Raw genomic sequence first — 21,316 nt, forward strand, 5'->3', positions numbered from 1 at the left:
ATCCCCTGTAGGGAAATGGACCACCTCAAGAGTTTTGGATTCTGACCCCTCATCTGCATTAGCCATCTGAGGGGCCTGTGGTCTGTCTGAACCCGGAAGTGAGTCTCAAACAGGTAGGGTCTTAGCTTCTTTAGTGCCCAGACCACAGCAAAAGCTTCTCTCTCAATAGCACTCCACCTCTGTTCCCGTGGTAATAGCCTTCTGCTAATAAAGACTACTGGTTGGTCTAGGCCCTCCTCATTTAGCTGTGCTAGGACTGCCCCTATGCCATGCTCTGAAGCGTCTGTCTGCACGATAAATTCCTGGGAGTAGTCAGGGGCCTTTAGCACGGGGGCCGTGCACATGGCTTCCTTCAGGGAGTCAAAGGCTTTCTGACAAACCTCTGTCCAATTCACCAACCTAGGTTGCTTCTTGGAAGTGAGTTCTGTCAAGGGTGACACAATGGTACCATAGCCCTTGACAAATCTGCGGTAGTATCCTGTGAGGCCTAAAAAGGCTCTCACCTCAGTCTGAGTTCTAGGTGATTGCCAGGCCTTGATAGTTTCAATCTTGGCCTGGAGTGGCTGCACCTTGCCACCACCCACTAGGTGTCCCAAGTACACCACGGAACCCTGCCCAATCTGGCACTTACTAGCCTTGATGGTCAGGTCTGCCTGTTGCAGGGCCTGAAGCACCTCCTTGAGGTGGAGCAGGTGTTCCTCCAAGCTGGAACGGTAGACAGCTATGTCATCCAGGTAGGCTGCACAGAAGGCATCCTTGCCAGCTAGGACACCGTTAACCAACCGTTGGAAGGTAGCGGGGGCATTTTTCAATCCAAAAGGCATCACCCGGAACTGGTAACGGCCATCCGGGGTTGAAAATGCAGATCTTTCTTTAGCCCCCTCAGTCAGGGCGATCTGCCAGTACCCTGAAGTAAGATCAAACGTACTCAGGAACTTGGCAGCGCCCAGCCTGTCAACAAGCTCATCAGCTCGGGGGATGGAGTGAGCATCAGTCCGTGTGACTGAGTTGAGACCCCGGTAGTCCACACAGAACTGGAGATCTGGCTTCGCACCTGGGGCAGTAGCCTTAGGGACCAACACCACTGGGCTGGCCCAGGGACTACTGGATTTCTCGATAACCCTTAGGGCTAACATCTTGGAGACCTCCTCCTTGATGCTGGCCTTCACCTTATCCGATAACCTGTAAATTTTGTTCTTCACAGGGAGACTATCACCGGTGTCAATGTCATGAACACAGAGGTGGGTCAGTCCAGGAGTAAGGGAGAACAGGGGGGAGAACTGCTCCAACAGCTCATAGCAGTCTCCTTTTTGGTTTAGAGTCATGGAGTCAGAAAGAATGACCCCGCTTACTGACCCATCACCTTCTTGGGCAGAGAGGAGGTCGGGGAGAGGTTCACTCTCCTCTTCCATTCCTTCATCTGTGACCAGAAGCATGTTGATCTCCGACCTCTCAAAATTAGCCTTTAGTCGGTTAACATGGAGCACCCTTAGGGGGGTCCTAGGGGTTTGGAGGTCCACTAGGTAAGTGGCCTCCCCTTTCTGCTCCTTTACTTCAAATGGGCCAGACCAGCGGTCCTGGAGAGCTCTAGGCTCTACTGGCTCCATTACCCACACTTTGTCTCCAGGTTGAAACTCTACCAGGGTGGCCTTCTGGTCATACCAGCGTTTCATTACCTCTTGACTGGCCTCAAGGTTACTTTGGGCCTCTTTCCAGAATCGGGTCATCTGGTTGCGGAGGGCCAACATGTAGCTGACCACATCCTGAGGGGGTGCCTTTGGAGCTTTCTCCAACCCCTCCTTGACAATGCTTAAGGGTCCCCTGACAGGGTACCCATAGAGAAGCTCAAAGGGACTGAACCCTACCCCCCCTCTGGGGGACCTCTCTGTAAGCAAAGAGAAGGCAGGGTAAGAGGACGTCCCACTTACGCCTCATGGCCTCAGGGAGGCCACCAATCATGCCTTTCAAGGTCTTGTTGAATCTCTCCACGAGACCATTAGACTGGGGGTGATAGGGTGTGGTGAACTTGTAGGTTACACCACACGCATCCCACAGAGACTTCATGTATACAGACATGAAGTTAGTGCCTCTGTCAGACACTATCTCCTTGGGGAATCCCACACGGGTAAATATCCCCATCAGAGTTCTGGTCACCACCAGTGCAGTTACGGTCCTCAGAGGGATTGCCTCTGGGTAACGGGTGGCATGGTCCACCAAAACCAGGATGAACCTGTTGCCTAAGGCAGTTTTGGGGTCCAATGGACCAACAATGTCGATGCCCACCCTTTCAAAGGGGGTGCCAATGACAGGAAGTGGAATCAGGGGGGTTTTAAACCTTTTTCCTGCTTTACCACTGGCCTGGCAGGTAGGACAAGATCTGCAGAACTTATCTGAGTTTGTCTTCATTCTGGGCCAATAAAAGTGGGTGACAAGCCTGTCAAAGGTCTTGCCTTGCCCCCAAATGTCCTGCCAGGGGAATGTTGTGAGCCAGACCCAGTAGGAAGGTTCAGTAACACTGGGGGACCACCAGCGTAGGCGCTGCCCCAAAGGCCGGAATCTTAGGCTCACTGTAGAGGAGATCATTCTCCCAATGTATGTGGTGATCGCCAGAGGCTTCACCTGCCGCCTGGTCTGAGGCTTGTTTCCTCAGAACTTCCAGAGTGGGACATTCTTTCTGCGCCTTGCAGAATTCCTCCCTGGTGGGTCCACCCTCAACTTGCCAGCCAGCAAGCTCAGGTAAGTCACCTAGGGTGGCAATGTCTTCCCCAGTTGGCTCGGGAGCCTCCTCCTCAGGAGCCCCGTCAGCCACTGCGGGAACTTCTGGGGCCGGTTTCCTGCGCCCCTTGCCCCTCCTCTTGGCAGCTCTCTGGGCCATTGTTCCAGGCCCCAGATGCCCTTGACTTTCCTCTCGGTCAGCCATGGACCGTGTGGTCATGCAGACCCACTCAGGTAACCCTAACATCTCCAGGTGAGACCTGAACTCCACTTCTTTCCAAGCAGTATGCTCAAGATCATTGCCTGACAGACAATCTACAGGCATGGCAGGACTGACAGCTACTTTCAGAGTACCAGAGACCCCCCCCCCCACTCAAAGGGAACCAGAGCCACCGGTAGGTGACTCTCACGATTGTCAGCGACTATGACCTGGTGGAATGTATTAGGGACTATCTGCTCTGTTGACACCAGCTGACTCTGGATAGTAGTCATACTGGCTCCTGTGTCAGCAGAGCCTCCACCTTCTGCCCATCAATGGTGACCCACTGCCTGTACTTGGAAGTATTTTGAGGCATGTGGGCTTTGGGCACCATTTCTCCTTCTCCCAGGGACACTAGGGAAATCTCTACCTGTTCCCCAAAGCTATCTGGGTCCATCTACCCCCCGAGCGCTACACTAGTCAACCCAGGTGTCTGTCCGGTAGTGGACGGTGCTCTCTTGGAGCACTGGGGGTCGCCTTTATAGTGACCATACTGGTAACACTCCATGCATTTGGGGTTGGATTTTCCTGACCTGTCATATGTCCCTGGCTTCTTCCCAAATCTGGAAAAGGAAGGGTTGCCACCCCCTCCCTGGGAATTCTTTTGGGGGCCTTTGGAGAGTTCCTTATCTGTAAGTTTATCTCCCCCCTCTTTCTTCTGTTGGGAACCCTGACCACCTTTGTGGGAGTCCACCCAGGTACCTTCTTGGACACTCTGGTGCTAACCCAGAGGTCCGCCTCCTCAGCAAGCTTCCTGGGATCAGTCAGCTTACTATCCACTAAGTGCTGGCGCAACTCTGTATAAGTAGTATTAAGCATATGCTCTCTCAGAATCAAGTCAGATAAACCTTTATAATCATCTACTTTGTTGCCCCGCACCCATCCATTCAGTGCCTTACTGGAGAAGTCAAAGAAATCTACCCATGTTTGTGTGGTTTGTTTGGTGCTGTCCCTGAACCTATGACGGTATCCCTCAGGGGTCAGCCCAAACTTGGCAAGTAAAGTGGCTTTCTGAAGTGTGTATGTGTTTTGATCAGGTTGATCCAATGTGAGGAGTGTGTCCCTCCCCAATGGCGGTACATAACCCCACATAGCTACCCCCCATTGCCCTTCAGGAACCTCATGAGCCCTTAGTGCAACTTCATAAGCAGCTAACCATTTATCTATGTCATCTCCCACCACAAAACTGGGCACCACATTTGTGGGTATACGAACCTTCTTTTCTCCAGCAGGTGCTGTCAGTATGCTGCCACCATTATTGCTGGATTCAGACTGCTTTGCCTTGAGATCCAGCTCCTTGAGACTCAGTTCATGAGCCAATAACAGTTTCTTTTCAGCCAAGGCTCTCTCAGCTGCAGCTTCAGCTCTTTCAGCTTCAACCTGTTTGGCTGCTCTTTCAGCCTCAGCTTGCTTGGCTTCTCTTTCTGCCCTTCTTTCCTCCTGTTGAGCCTCAATTTTCAGTTTTGCCATTTGTAATTGGAACTCCCTTTCCTCTCTCCTTTCCTCTGCGGTCAGGCTTTGCACAGAGTCACTGCTCCCTGGTCTGGAAGGGGGCACAATTGCAGTGGTAACACCATCCACAGATAGTGAAAACTCCTCTGAGGGGCCATTTTCTGGCTTCTCTTCCTCATCATCCTCTTCTAAATGGGCTTCTGCCCAGGCTCTCAGTGCCACTTGAAAGTCCTCCTTTTTGGAGGCCCCTTGGGGGGTACCCTCATTGCCCTGCAGAATCCTCTTAGTTGTTTGACCGTATATGTATCCAACCGGACTAGGTCAAAGTCTCCTGTCTGAGACCCAGTCAGAGACATGTTGAGTGAGGATTTAGTTTTTGAAAATTGTCAGGAAAAATTAATTTGAAAAAAGAGATAAAAATCAGGTTGACCTTCAACTGTGGGTAGGTAGTGAAATACTTAGCTCCTGTATGTCACTGCACAAATACAAGTCCTATCCTCACCGCTGATCACCAATGTTAGAAATGGGGTTTTTGGTTGGCAGTCAGGTTACTCCCTGTCCAAGTAAAAGTCCTCACTCTAGTCAGGGTAAGTCACACACAATCCAAGATTATCCTGTGCCCACCCTCTGGTAGCTTGGCACGAGCAGTCAGGCTTAACTTAGAAGGCAATGTGTAAAGTATTTGTGCAATAAATCATACAATACCACCGTATAACACCACAAAAATACACCACACAGTGTTTAGAAAAATATATAATATTTATCAGGATAATTGTAGGTCAAAAAGAATAAAGTTGCAATGTGAAATTGTAGAGATATCACTGGAAAGTTATATAAAGTGTCTTAAGTCTTTAAAATATAAACAAAGTCTCTTTCAAGCACAAGTACCTGGTTTGGAGTGGAAAAATCTCCTCAGAGGGCCACAAAAGAAGAGGTGCGTGGAAAAAGGGTGTGTGCGTTGATTTCTCCCCAGCACACACGGACTTGCGTAGTTATTTTCCACGCGGGGAAGTCGTGCGTCGTTTTCTGGTGCGCGGACAGTCTCTTTCTGTGGATCGCGGGGATTACCAAATGTCCCGGGTCTGTGCGTGGATTTTCCTGCTTGTTTTCCGGCTGCGCGTCGTTCTGCGGGCTGCACGTCGAAATTACGATCTCACAGCAGGCGTTGCGTCGATTTCTCCTCTAGAGGTCGGGCGGCGTTGTCCTTGCGAAGCCGTGCGACGGATTTCCGGTCGTCCCGAAGGCGTCGCGTCGATCAGCGTCGGTGTGCGGCGTTTTTCTCGCTGCGGAACAAGCTGTGCGTTGAAATTTTCGCCGCAAGGAGCGTCCAAGTGAAAAAGGGAAGTCTTTTTGGCCCTGAGACTTCAGGGAACAGGAGGCAAGCTCTATCTAAGCCCTTGGAGAGCACTTTCACAGCCAGACAAGAGTTCAGCAAGGCAGCAGGCCAACAGCAAGGCAGCAGTCCTTTGTAGAAAGCAGACAGGTGAGTCCTTTGAGCAGCCAGGCAGTTCTTCTAAGCAGGATGTAGTTTCTGGTTCAGGTTTCTTCTCCAGCACGTGTCTGATGAGGTAGGGCAGAGGCCCTGTTTTATACCCAAATGTGCCTTTGAAGTGGGGGAGACTTCAAAGAGTGGCTAAGAAGTGCACCAGGTCCCCTTTCAGTTCAATCCTGTCTGCCAGGGTCCCAGTAGGGGGTGTGGCAGTCCTTTGTGTGAGAGCAGGCCCTCCACCCTCCCAGCCCAGGAAGACCCATTCAAAATGCAGATGTATCCAAGTGAGGCTGAGTACCCTGTGTTTGGGGTGTGTCTGAGTGAATGCACAATGAGCTGTCAACTAAGCCCAGCCAGACGTGGATTGTAAGGCACAGAAAGATTTAAGTGCAAAGAAATGCTCACTTTCTAAAAGTGGCATTTCTAGAATAGTAATATTAAATCCAACTTCACCAGTCAGCAGGATTTTATATTACCATTCTGGCCATACTAAATATGACCTTCCTACTCCTTTCAGATCGGCAGCTACCACTTCAAAACTGTATGAGGGCAGCCCCAATGTTAGCCTATGAAGGGAGCAGGCCTCACAGTAGTGCAAAAACGAATTTAGGAGGCACACATTAGAGGTGACTTATATGTGGAGAAAGGGGAGGTTTAGGCTTGGCAAGTACTTTTAAATGTCAAGTCGAGGTGACAGTGAAACTGCACACACAGGCCTTGCAATGGCAGGCCTGAGACAAGGAAAAGGGGCTACTTAAGTGGGTGGCACAACCAGTGCTGCAGGCCCACTAGTAGCATTTAATCTACCGGCCCTATGCACATAGAGTGCACATTACTAGGGACTTATAAGTAAATTAATAGTCCAATCAGGTATGATTCAAGGTTACCAGGTTTTAAGGGAGAGAGCATATGCACTTTAGCACTGGTTAGTAGTGGTAAAGTGCGCAGAGTCTAAAAGCCAGCAAAAACAGTGTCCAAAAAGTGGAGGGAGGCAGGCAAAAAGTTAGGGGTGACCACCCTAAGGCTGTCAGGTCTAACAATGAGGGAGTTGCAAGTTTGGAGTAAAGAAAGATTCTACCCTGTATGCCCCACCATCTCGAAAAGAGATAGAACTTGCAAATAGGGGAAAGTTCTCTTCGGCGGCGATCGACCCTGATGAAATTCCAATTACTGTTATAAAACAAAATGAACCTCTATGGAGTAAAATTATCCGCCTGGAGTTTAGATGTTGCTATGAGACAACCCCCCACCTCTTAGAAGGGGTGTGTCATAGTACCACTCTTTAAGATGGGAGACCGTAACTTACCAGAAAATTATCATCAGATTGCTCTCCCTGACGCAGTGGGTAAAGTTTTTGCTAAATGCTTACTGACCCAGATTAATCAATGGGCGGAAGATCATAAAATTATCCCAATGGAGCAAACTGGGTTTAAGAGTAAGCATGGAATGATCAATAATATGACTGCCCTTCAGGTAATAAATGAAAAATATGTTAAAGTTGAAGGGGGAACGGTATATACGGCTTTTATAGATATCTCCATAGCATTTGATATCATCTTTTGCTGTGGAATAAGCTTTTGAGTCTGGGTATGCTGGGTTCCCTTTTAGAGTTAGTCCATGTCCTCCAAACTGATACCTTGTGCAGAGTCCTCCTGGTTGGGGACAGGGGTTTATCACACACAATCCCTACTCCAAATGGGTTAAAACAAGGTTGTTTGCTTACCCACCCCATTTTTTCCCTATATACTTCTGGCCTCCCTGATCATTTGGCTCCGAGTGCGGGTATTGCTCCCATAGTTGGGGGAAAGACCATTGTATGTTTATAGTATGCAGACCAACTGCAGGCACTACAACAATTTGCTGAGCCACAGTATCTAAAGATCAATGAATCCAAAAAAGTCATGTGTGTCCATGGGAGGAGAAAAACAAAATATTGGAATTTTGGATGGTCTCTGGGTAGTTAATAATTTGATATTGTGAAATCATATACCTTCCTGGAGAAGATAGCGTGTGGAAATTTTAAGGGACAAAGCCCATATGGAAAATAATATGACTAAAGCCATCTCACAGGCTCTTTTGATAGGGCCACTGGGAAAAGTTATGTTGCACTTTTATTGGAAGTCTATCAAGCTAAGTTTCCTGCCTCTTTACTGTAAGGCATGGAACTGATTGATATTCTAAAATGGGGTTTATCTAAATAAAAATGGAAGGTTGATGTTTGGCCCCAGTTAATCCTGCTCTCTCTGTGGCAGCTTTAAGGTTAGAATGCGGGCAGACAAATGTTTTTTGTGCAGAGACTTGCATGGGAGGTGTGCTGGATTGTGTGCCTGGCAAAGAGTGATCATGGATTATTAGGGTTCTGCTTAAGAAAAGAAAATTTAGATGGTCCAAAAGAAGACTCACTAATCTATACAAACTTTGGGGCAGCAGCAGAATTGCTGCTATTAGATACTTCTTTGATCTTTACATTGACTATGCATTGATTATGCAGCAATTAAAAGATAGCTTAAAACAAGCCTCTTGGGCTTTGAGCTTTCATATGGATAGGCGATGCCTTTATCTTAAAGAGGGGCCACCATCCAGCTATAGACTCCTGCTTAATAAATAAAGCACCTCATTATATTTGTTGCAATATGCCACACGGAGTGCAACATTTGTGGATTCTTTTGAGGCCCTCTGAACCCTCTTCTGGCAAAATGGTATGGTTCTTCAGCAGTTTGTAATTTGTGTAAAAATGGTTTTCAGACCTCAATCATGTTTCGTTTGTTTGCCCTGCTCTTCTGCTATGTGGTCGGAATTGGCTGATCCCGAAATGGGTGCAGTTGTCCGTTCTTTAAGACTCAGCAGTATTATAGTCATTTTATGTACTCCCAAATTAAATATTTTGTAATAGAATTGTTAGCCTTTTAAACTGTTTTATAAACTCATATTAATGGGGTATTTGTTGATATGCTTTGAAGGTTGTTAATATTAGTAAGTGGGCATTTTGTGTTCCTATGCATTGAGACAGTGGAATCCTGTAGATGTTATTTGGTTGCATACAAAAGAATAAGTATGAAACATTTTGTATGTTTTGCGCATTGATGGCACGAAAGACACTTTATGCACTTTTGGTAAAATACTCTGCTGCTCTAGGGGAATTTGTTTTAAATGAAAATCTTAGAACGTTGGATATTTTCTATGGTTGTCTGACCTTTGATAGGGTGGTTTGTATTGTATATTCTGCATTGATGGCACAGAAGGCACTATTATGTACTTTTAGGGACAATATTCTGCTGCTTGAGGTGGAAATTGTTTTAGGTGAAATTTCTAGAACCCAGGATATTTTTCAAGATTGTTTGATTTACTGGAGGGTTGGGTTGTTTTTTATTGTGTGTATAAAGTTGTAGTTTCTATTTATATGTTTCATTTTTTGAGATTATATGTAACCTCCACGGAGTTCCATAACATAAATAAACTTGAACTTCCTGAAGAACAACCCTCCAAAAGTACGTTCACACAGGCACTAGAAAGTGCTGTTTTATTTAAAAGGCAATAAATAGACTGTTGGGTTTATAGACCCTAAGTACTAAATCTTCTAGATCCTCTGTAAGCTTCAGCACTGACACCAATAATCTTTCTAATCGTAGCAGCTATAAACGAACTCACACATCAACAAGAGTTAAAGAGTTAGTCTGTAGTTGTGTTAGCTCAGAGAATAATAAAGGGGTATAAACAATGCTTCCCTACTTACAGCATAGACTCTTCCAAAACAGCTCATTGTCTTGTGGAAAAAATGTCACTACCTTTCAAGTTGTGTAACTAGCCAAATGTTTTGTCAGCAGATTCCTCTCAGGCAGGGTTCTTACCCCAGGGAGACAGTCATTGAATGCTAATTGCACTTCCCTATAGTGTGAGTCCTGGCCGTCAGTTTATCTAGTGCTAGCAATTTTATGCCAAAGACCCAGAAGAGATTACATACTCAAAGATTCATTTCTTGTTATATTGAAGTTAAAAACTTGGTTATATTAGCAATTCCCCATTCTCGCTTGTAATCTATCTGTGCCGTCACAGTACAGAGTAAATTCTCAGGAGAACTCTGCATTGTGAATTATGAACTAGTCATTTGGGTACGAATATAAACTTAATGAACATGTCATTTGTAGGAGGCTGGCCTGGCTTGTAGTGGGTACCAAGGAGTACTTACACTCTGTACCAGGTCCAGTTATCCCTTATTAGTGTAGAAGAGGTGTTTCTAGCAGCTTAGGCTGGTAGAAGGTAGCTATAGCAGAGCAGTTTAGGCTGAACTAGGAGACATGCAAAGCTCCTACTATACCACTGGTGTCATATGCACAATATCATAAGAAAACACAATACACAGATATACTAAAAATAAAGGTACTTTATTTTTATGACAATATGCCAAAAGTATCTCAGTGAGTACCCTCAGTATGAGGATGATAAATATACACAAGATATATGTACACAATACCAAAAATATGCAGTAATAGCAAAAGGAAGTAATGCAAGCAGTGTATAGTTACAATAGATTGCAATAGGAGCACATAGTTATAGGGGCAACACAAACCTTAATACTCCAAAAGTGGAATGCAAATCACGTATGGACCCCAAACCTATGTGAGCTTGTAGAGGGTCGCTGGGACTGTAAGAAAACAGTGAGGGTTAGAAAAATAGCCCACCCCAAGACCCTGAAAAGTAGGTGTAAAGTGCACCTATATTCCCCAGAGAGCACAGAACTCGTGATAGGGGAATTCTGCAAGGAAGACCAACACCAGCAATGCAACCAAAGTAGATTTCCGGACGAGAGTACCTGTGGAACAAGGGGACCAAGTCCAAGAGTCGTGACAAAGTCGGGATTGGGCAGATGCCCAGGAAATGCCAGCTGAGGGTGCAAAGAAGCTGCCACTGGATGGTAGAAGCTGTGGATTCTGAAAGAACGAAGAGGGCTAGGAACTTCCCTATGGAGGATGGATGTCCCACTTCGCGAAGAAGCTTGAAGAGGTGTTCCCACGCAGAAAGACTGCAAATGAGCCTTGCTAGCTGCAAGGGTCGCGGTTGGGGTTTTTTGGATGCTGCTGTGGCCCAGGATGGACCAGGATGTCGCCACTTACGTGAGGAGACAGAGGGGGTACCCAGCAAGACAGGGAGCCCTCACAGAAGCAGGCAGCACCCGCAGAAGTGCTGGAACAGGCACTACAAAGAAGAGTGAACCGGAGCTCACCCGAAGTCACAAAAGGAGATCCCACGACGCCGTAGGACAACTCAGGAGGTTGTGCACTGCAGGATAGAGTGTCGGGGACACAGGCTTGGCTGTGCACAAAGGAAATCCTGGAAGAGTGCACAGGAGCCGGAGCAGCTGCAAATCACGTGGTACCCAGCAATGCAGTCTAGCGTGGGGAGGCAAGGACTTACCTCCACCAAACTTGGACTGAAGAGTCACTGGACTGTGAGAGTCACTTGGACAGAGTTGCTGAGTTCCAGGGACCACGCTCGTCTTGCTGAGAGGGGACACAGAGGACCGGTGATGCAGTCTTTTGTTGCCTGCGGTTGCAGGGGGAAGATTCCGTCAACCCACGGGAGATTTCTTCAGAGCTTCTAGTGCAGAGAGGAGGCAGACTACCCCCACAGCATGCACCACCAGGAAAACAGTTGAGAAGGCTGCAGGATCAGCGATACAAGGTTGCAGTAGTCGTCTTTGCTACTTTGTTGCTGTTTTGCAGGCGTCCTGAGCAGTCAGCGGTCGATCCTTTGGCAGAAGGTGAAGAGAGATGCAGAGGAACTCTGATGAGCTCTTGCATTCGTTATCTAAAGAATTCCCCAAAGCAGAGACCCTAAATAGCCAGAAAAGGAGGTTTGGCTACCTAGGAAGGAGGATAGGCTAGCAACACAGGTAAGAGCCTATCAGAAGGAGTCTCTGACGTCACCTGCTGGCACTGGCCCCTCAGAGCAGTCCAGTGTGCCAGCAGCACCTCTGTTTCCAAGATGGCAGAGGTCTGAAGCACACTGGAGGAGCTCTGGGCACCTCCCCTGGGAGGTGCAGGTCAGGGGACTGGTCACTCCCCTTTCCTTTGTCCAGTGTCGCGCCAGAGCAGGGCTGGGGGATCCCTGAACCGGTGTAGACTGGCTTATACAGAGATGGGCACCATCTGTGCCCATCAAAGCATTTCCAGAGGCTGGGGGAGACTACTCCTCCCCAGCCCTGACACCTTTTTCCAAAGGGAGAGGGTGTAACACCCTCTCTCTGAGGAAGTCCTTTGTCCTGCCTTCCTGGGCCAAGCCTGGCTGGACCCCAGGAGGGCAGAAACCTGTCTGAGGGGTTGGCAGCAGCAGCTGCTGCAGTGAAACCCCGGGAAAGGCAGTTTGGCAGTACCCGGGTCTGTGCTAGTGACTCGGGGATCATGGAATTGTCTCCCCAATGCCAGAATGGCATTGGGGTGACAATTCCATGATCTTAGACATGTTACATGGCCATGTTCGGAGTTACCATTATGACGCTATGCATAGGTAGTGACCTATGTATAGGTGCACGCGTGAAATGGTGTCCCCACACTCACAAAGTCCGGGGAATTTGCCCTGAACAATGTAAGGGCACCTTGGCTAGTGCCAGGGTTCCCACACACTAAGTAACTTAGCACCCAACCTTTACCAGGTAAAGGTTAGACATATAGGTGACTTATAAGTTACTTAAGTGCAGTGGTAAATGGCTGTGAAATAACGTGGACGTTATTTCACTCAGGCTGCAGTGGCAGGGCTGTGTAAGAATTGTCAGAGCTCCCTATGGGTGGCAAAAGAAATGCTGCAACCCATAGGGATCTCCTGGAACCCCAATACCCCGGGTACCTCAGTACCATATACTAGGGAGTTATAAGGGTGTTCCAGTATGCCAATGTGAATTGGTGAAATTGGTCTCTAGCCTGTTAGTGACAATTTAGAAAGCAGAGAGAGCATAACCACTGAGGTTCTGGTTAGCAGAGCCTCAGTGAGACAGTTAGGCATCTCACAGGGAACACATACATATAGGTCACAAACTTATGAGCACTGGGGTCCTGGCTAGCAGGGTCCCAGTGACACATAACAAACATACTGAAAACATGGGGTTTTCACTATGGGCACTGGGCCCTGGCTAGCAGGATCCCAGTGAGACAGTGAAAACACCCTGACATATACTCACAAACAGGCCAAAAGTGGGGGTAACAAGGCTAGAAAGAGGCTACTTTCTCACACCATTGCCCCTAAGTTATACCCTCAATAGCCTCATTGTTAGTTACATAATTAAATAAGAGAATATCAGACTTGTTACTCATAACACGATAATTCACTTGTGGTAAAACTCATTGGACTTGCATCAGAATAGCAAAACACAACAGGGACCACCCAATACGGCCACAGGACGTGGTAATATACAATCAATATTACAAGTGTCAACCACTCGGGTCCGGGAGCTTCTGAAGTCAACTTTTAAATGACCTTGGGTCAATTTAATTAAAGAAAATGCTATAAGTGTACAAATCAATGGTACATTCAACAATCGGAATCGTATTAATGCTCTTATACAGCTACAAGTGATGAACACACAGTCAATTTCTTCATATATATTTTATTATTGATTCATACTTCAATGTACAAAAATCAAGATATGAAGTGAGAAAAAGATGACATTGTAGTGCAGATGACGCAGTGCTCACATAAAACAAGGAATACAAACAGTACACAACGATAATAACACACTGCACATTCACCAATGGTTATCTGACCTGAAATAAGTCAGTTGGGTAACCCATATATTAGGCTAAACCCTTATGTCTAATTAGGACCTTAACCATATGGGTGAATATTGTTGACATTTCTATCCCGAATTACTAAAGGGGCCTCATCAAGACACCGTTGTCCACATATCACACATCTAAAATGGGTCATCCAGTGCACCAAGTACCTCACAAGTGTGCCACTGCAAGTGACTCATAAATTGATGTGACTTTACACAAGAACCGGCAGGTATAAGACTGTCTGCATCCAGGAAGCTACCGCATCATTTGCAGTTGTCCAAAAGATCCACCGTTGTCCTCTTCACATTGCGTGTCTAGCCAGCATCTGAGCAAGAATATGAACTTAATTAACATGTTATTGCCCCTAATTTGTAGTCCTAAACGCTTCATTATTAACTACATACTAAACACGATAAAACAAGCACATTTGTGCTTTATTCGTTGGGCTGGGGCTCTGTATTTAATGAGGCTCCAGGCATGGACGCATGGTCCAGTAAGATCTTAGGAGCTGTGCTAACACAATAGTGTGTTTTTATAAATTTTAATTGCAGTTCCTGTGCTTTTAACTTTTTCTACATATTGTTAGGCTGTTCCACCCTCCTCCCACACAGCGTATTTTCTTTTACTGCTCCCGGCCATGTTCAGTGCCTGGGAGCAGAACGAGATACTAACAGCCGCTATCTTGGTTGGTGCTTTAGTTGTTGGTCTGGGGCTCTATATTTGATGAGCCTCCAGAGGTGGATGCGCAGTGGGTGTGCTGCTGGCGAGCCAAAGACAAGCTCGCCTGTGCCAGGACTGCTTCATGTGTCAGGACCCCTGACTGTTCCCCAATATTCAGGAATACTCTAGGGAACTGCTTCTCAATCTTGCTAGCGATTATGTTCCATCGTCTGTCTGGAGGATATCAATTAGACTTTTCAGTGTAATAATTGTAATTTTATATGCAAAGTGCAGTCACACCTGCAACTGATGGGTAGAAAGAGTATCTCTCTGACCTCTTCCATGTGGAATCCAAAGATAAGAGTTTAAAAACCAAATGCTTGGCAATTAATAACTGTTTTGTGGTTAAACACAGATACATGCTCCCTGAGCTCTTCAATACTCGTGCCCCGAAAATAGCCTTTTTAACAGAAACATGGACGGATGAGTCCTTGGAACTGGACATGACCACTGCGCTACTGGCAGGATATGTCATGACTAGATTAGACCAGGTGAATAGGAGCGGTGGTGGTGTTGCAATTATGCATCGCCCACATATGTAGATTATATATGAAATGGCCAGAATGAAGGATTGTGAAGCTTTTTCTTTTGAATGTAAACATAATCACAATCACAGGTTCCCTGTTTTTTTATATACAAACCCCCACGTCCTCAAACAAAACTTTTAGAGGCCTTATGTGATTTTGGTGAGTCATGAATATTGTATACTGTGCATGGGCCGCAGGCCCCTGACTTGGTCCAGGGGGGAGGGGACCCTCCTCCAGGTACTTTGCAAGGGGGGGGCTCAAGTTTTGTTATGTCATTGTCCACAGCACCCCGGTTTTGTCTCAAACTTGGAGCAATGAAACAAAAAAGCCGTAGCCAGAAAAAAATTCTGAAGGTGAAATTATAGTACAGAGTGAAAAAAAACAGGTACAAAGCACTACTTAGGCACTATAACGTGATGCATTTAGAGGAGAAAAACTTATATTTCACAGATAAAACAATGAATACAACAGTACATAACAATAATAACACACTGCACATTCACCAATGGTTATATCACCTGAAATAAGTCAGTTGGGTAGCTTATACATTAGGCTAAATCCTTTTGTCTAATTAGGACCTTAACCATACGGGTGAATATTGTTGAAATCATTTCAGTGAAGAACTCCTTCAAAGAGCTCTTTAAAGTGGTCCAGGTGCATTCATGTCTTCCCTCTGCAGACAAACTTAACCCCAGCCAGTTATTGAGAAACAATTTAGTGACATTTTTTAACCAGAAAGTAGAGTTGGTCTGTGGGGTATTTGATGCTACTCGGACTCATTGCCCTTTTACAAATGGCCATGATTCATGTGAACATTGCAACTTGAAACTCGGCAAAGTCCCTTTGTTAAGTACAGAGTGGGTGGTCAAACTTATTGCAGCTACCAAGTCTGGAGTCTTGTCCAACCCCTGTCCCTCAAAGATTCTTCATAAAGTAGCGGAGACAGTAGCTATCCAGCTTACTGCCCTGCTGAATACTATTATGGAGGTAGAGATTTTTCCATCCAAATGGAAATAAGCATCCATCCTCCCTTGCTTAAAAAACCCTCTTTAGACCCAGGCTAGGTGTAGAATTATCCTCACATCTTGCGCCTCCCAGTGGCAGCCAAGATTCTCAAAAGGCACCTGAATATTGTACTCTCTGAGGACCTAGACCAACAGGGAATCATGGATTGAGCCAGGTTGGGTTTAGAAAGGGCCACAGCACTGCCTCTGCTCTGATAGTGGCCATTGAGGAAATTGGTTGGGTGCTGGACAGCGGCGGAAAGGCTGCATTGATCCTTTTGGATCTATCTGCGGTGCTTGATACAGTGAGCCATGCTGTCCTGAAGGAATAATTGGTTGAAATAGGGTTAGGTTCCCCAGCCTATGATCTCATTTGCTCATTTCTCTCAGATAGGGAGCCAAACGTTATGTATGGGATTCAAATCCTGGTCTTTTTCTTTGTCATATGGTGTTCCACAGGGGTGCCTCTGAGCCCTACGCTTTTCAATATTTATGTGGCACCCTTGGCTATGTTGATCAGGTCTTATGGTTGCTCAATCATCTCTTATGCCAATGGCACCCAGATTGTTGTGTCAATTACAAGTGATGTCAAAGAGGTTGCACAATGGTTCAACACGTGTTTGAGCACAATAATCAGTTGGATGAATAACTTATGTCTAAAGTTACATTTAGGAAGAAAACTTCCTTTTGGAATGTGACATGTTGGCCTCCAGAGCTCAGTTCTCTCCCTACGCTTGCACCCAAAGTAAGGAATCTAGGGGTAATCTTTGCTTCACAACTTTCATTTACTGATCAAATCAACAAACTAGCTTCTTCCTGTTTTTTCTGTTAAGAAACCTCAACAAAATGTTATGGTTTATTCGTTTGAGTTACAAAAGACAGCTCTAATTTCTCTAGTGATATCTAAACTTGACTACTGTAACACTTTGTACATGGGCATACAACAAGGCCCCTTAAATAAATTGCAGAGGCTGTAAAATGCAGCAGCAAGGCGGCCTGTAAAGATTCTGACATTTCAAGCTGTCTCCAAGGCTTTAGACGAGCTAAAGCACTTTGCCCAGCTCACAAATCACCACATGACACTGGTCCAAAGGACATAAGGAATACATTTTGTTGGTACATCTCAAATAGAAACTTGCGTTCTGTAACAGCCAAAAATGTGTATATTCCCATTATGAACTAAGTTTCTTGGGGATGTAGAAGTTTTGTGTACTCTTCGCTAGACTAGGCTGCCTAGCCACCTTAGAGGACAGTCGAAATTGAGTAACTTTAGGAAGCAGGTAACAACCTTCCTTTCTTCTATCACAGTGTAGTACATCTGCTCATGAGTCTTCCAGACCCCAAGGCCAAGACGCCTTTGAGCATTTGTTGCGCTTTATAAAATTATCAATATCAATAACACGAGAGAATATCTACCACACTTGTTACTACGTGTATCTAATGACTTCATTGTCTGTGTCTGAATATGCACAAAGAACATTTTGGCACAGGAACATACAACTACAAAAAGCATCCATATAAAACTGGTAATTTATAATTCAATCAACTCTTCTACGTGTACAAAGCAGCAACCTTACCTAGAATTCCCATATGTTTTCCCAATTCAGAAGTTCATCTCGCACTCGCCAGGGTCTCTGAGTCCTATAATTATTTCCTGCTCAGAAAAATACGATCGACTCCTAAAAAAGTAAAAGTGTTCAAAGTTAGAACTGGAAAATGGGTAAAAAGTCTCATCCATACTATACGCAGCGAGGTCCTCATTTAAACTGCAAGATGTCAGTCAAACAACCGAGGGAGAGAGCAAGTAAGTTACGAAGACGTTGAGGATGTGTATAAAAATGACACAATATATTCTATGAAGAAATGCCGGGCGGGGCAGACACACATGGAGGAATCCTCAGAGAGCAGTCTGTCAATCATGAATTACACTTTGCTTCAGCCGAATCCCTCATGTTTATTCCTATCGCCTAGTCAAATGTGGCACAAACTCTGATTCACAAACCGAAGCTTAACTTGATAAAATACGTCATATGTATATCATTTGGCAAAGTTTGATAAACATACAACTAAATAGTGAATGCTTCTAAATAACTTTTGCAAGTTTAATGCTTAAGCGCATGAATGCATTTACTAAAACGATTTACGAAATATTCCTTAGAGCAATAGGTACAGTTCTTTAACTACATACAAAAACTAACAGTTTGATGCTGCTCTGTTGTGCGCCCTTGTCCTATGGCATTTCATATTAGTTTTTCCAGCACTTAAAACAAAAATGGTGACTTTGAATTTTACTCCTCCTCAAGCTGCTATTATGTTACACTCGGCATATAGCCCAGTAAACTTACCTTCACGGCTGGAATGTAACCAAAGAATTGAGTTTCTACTGCAACTTTTCTCTAATTACAGATCACACAACATTTCTGGTTTGCGTTATTTCAGGTCCTTACAGTAAGCTTGATACAAACACATTTTATCACCCGATAACTAGAGTAAAGTTTTTGCCTAATTTTGTGATGTATTTTTCTCTTGTAGTGAAACACTGTGTTGTTTTAATGCCGTTTTAGTACACTGTGTTGTAGTGTTGTATTGTGGTTAGCGTTGCATTTTGTTTTGCCTGTTTTCTTGTTTGGTGCTTTGTTATGTTTTTGTTGAATTGTTATTTTGTGTATGTTATGTTGTTGTTTTGCACGCTCTGTAATGCCTCTACAGTTGTCTACAAATACTGCTACACTTCCAACCACAAATAACACACCTATTTAAAATTCCACTGAAAAACAGTCCCGCCACTCCTACTACTCAGCAGCTAATAAGACATAAGTCAGTTCAAAACTGGAGGAGAACTTTCTTAAATTAGCACTTATGACGTTATACGTCATCTGACAGCACTTTCCCACAATAGTCCACTCCTATCTGCCATATATGTATATTTACGTGCACAGTTTAAGTTAGGCACCTTTTTTGTACCATCATAAGCGTGTGAGTATATCAATTTTACCTCGTCTTCTGCATTAGTTTTCTACCTAAGTAATTACTTTAATGAGTGCCCATCATTCTGCCAAAATAGAACATTAAGGGGTTGACCCATCTTCCGGCTTTGATCCATCACCAATTCTAATCTCAATGTGGAAGGAGGGGTACACTTGAGGAAGCATCATTGAAACCTTAGGAATTTCTTTGTTACAGGTTCTATTGTTTTTCCAGCTGCATGTCCAATATTCACTACCGCTACTACATAGTAAGAGTCAGTACGATTGCATTAGAAAATCTTATACTTTGAAATATTGAATAAATGCCTGTAGAAATGACCATATTTTGTGTAATGTCCTCTCAGATATCTGACCATCTGCTTTGATGGCTTTAGAACTCTGTGAATCTTACTCCTGCCAACCAGTGGTAAAGAGTCTGTGCTCCCCCTTCAAACATGGCTGAATTTGCTTATTCCTAATTGGCACATTTAAACTTCCTCTAACCACACAGTATATGGTGGAGAAAGTGCAGCCATGGACTGAAAGTTAAATGCCCTTTGAGGGCTGCACCACCCATTGTGCCATCCAGTGCAGTGGGAGAGATGACAGCAGGTCCACCCTGTATAGCTTTACTAAAGTGTAAAACATGCAATGCAGCCTGTCAATATAACCAGTAGTGCTAGAACAATCTTTAGAGTGGGCGTGCTGCCATGATTGTATATCACCAAAGTCATAGGATTGTGAAAGATCCGAGTGTCATACAAAAGGAGATTGGTATGGGTGTGGTGTGTAGCTTGTAGTGTATTTTAGAGCATTGGTGAGGTATAGCACTGTCATTTACAAATAGCACATTATCTATTAAAATTGCCATAAAGTTGCATATACAGAATTTTACTGGTAAAAATATATAGAGCAAAAATGAACATGAGGGGAAATCGGGTTTCAGCGAACATTTTATCATTTGAGCATCAGCATGTGAAGTGTCTTGATTTTTTTGATCATATTAAAAAGTTTGTTTCCATCACACTTCAGAATTACGAAAAAGCGCTTAATTTGTGCTTTTTTGATTGCTGACATAATTTGAAATATGTGTATAGTTAATTTCCCAATCTTTAAATGTTATTGTGACATGATACATTGTTTCTTTTTGTTTCCCGTACCCCAGCAGAATTGCCACCTAGATCACTTTTACAGAATTCACTGACTTTCCTGTCAGAGAAATAAAACTGCATGCCAGTTTCCAAATAAGCTGCAATTTGTCAGTAGATATAGCCTGATAATTGACCTTCATCTTTGAAGATGTAGCAATTGTGACAGGAAAATTGTAAGTCATCTTTATTACTCATTAACCTTTTAAACTCCTGAATGATCATTTATGAGGGTGCTGCACCACACCTAGAGCCATTATTTCCAGTAACTATTAAAATAACAATATTATGACAGGAGAAAACCTTCCTTTTAAATTTTACTAAGCAACCACCATGTAGATCTTGCAGACATTAAGGCAGAGAACATGGTATGCAAAGGTAGGACATGTAGCAAAGTAAAGTTTACATGTCCTTAGAGTGATTAGCACCCAAAAGCTATTTTCATTGTAAAAAGACTCTGGTTTGCCCATAGTAAATAATAAGAAGGGGGCTACATATGAATTGTTCTATTGGTGGATTTGGACCTGATAGAAATTTGATTACATTACTCTTTCCAATGTTTTTAAGAAATCCAACATCATGGTGAAGTTGGATATTTAATAGATATTAAGGAAAAGTAAATTTTAGAATGTTACCTTTTCTCTACATGCGGCATCTGGAAACTAATTTGTATTAGCTTTTCAGGAAGGTGATTAGCCTTGATGAGGTGTTGTTGGACCTGGCCCTTTTTGCGGGTTCATCCCCAGACTTTTTGCTTCCTTCCTTCTATTTTTCTCTTGCTGTTGGCTCTAGGACTCTAAACACTTTATCACTGCTGATCGGTGCTAAAGTACAGGTGCTCTCACTTCCAAAGTTGGTATGATTGGCTCATACCTAATTGCCACATTTAATTTACCTGTAAGTCCCTTGTACAGTTGTATCTCTATACAGAGGGCCTGTAAATTAAATGCTACCAGTGGGCCTGCAGTCCTGCTTACACCATCCACAGAAGTAGCCTTTCAAACCTGTCTCAGGCCTGTTAGTGCAGGGCCTACATGCTCAGTTTGCTGAGCGTGTAACTGGCAACCTGGCAACTAAAATTACTTGTTAGGCCCAGAACTCCCATTTTACTGCATGTAAGTCACCCCTACTGTAGGCTCTAGATACCCCTATGGGCAGGGTGCTATGTATGTAGAAGGCAGGAAATGTGCCTGGTTGCTTGGCCTGTCCTGGTAGTGACAAACAGCCTATTTGGTTTCACACTGCTGTGAGTGCTGCCTTCTCATAGGGT

The 21,316-nt window shown here is 44.6% G+C and overlaps 1 protein-coding gene across 6 annotated transcripts in view; it reads right to left on the reverse strand.

Annotated features, from left to right (window-relative positions):
* The window catches only part of GULP1 (GULP PTB domain containing engulfment adaptor 1), a 1,895,686-nt gene that overhangs the window by 1,060,213 nt on the left and 814,157 nt on the right, over positions 1–21,316 (reverse strand). For all 6 annotated transcript variants that reach the window (XM_069225937.1, XM_069225932.1, XM_069225939.1 and 3 more), the window contains one exon: positions 17,510–17,611. The gene's annotated coding sequence lies outside the window, so the exon portion shown is untranslated. The remainder of the gene's footprint in view (positions 1–17,509; positions 17,612–21,316) is intronic.

The sequence above is a fragment of the Pleurodeles waltl genome, chromosome 3_1 (genome assembly GCF_031143425.1).
Source record: "Pleurodeles waltl isolate 20211129_DDA chromosome 3_1, aPleWal1.hap1.20221129, whole genome shotgun sequence".
NCBI lineage: Eukaryota > Metazoa > Chordata > Amphibia > Caudata > Salamandridae > Pleurodeles > Pleurodeles waltl.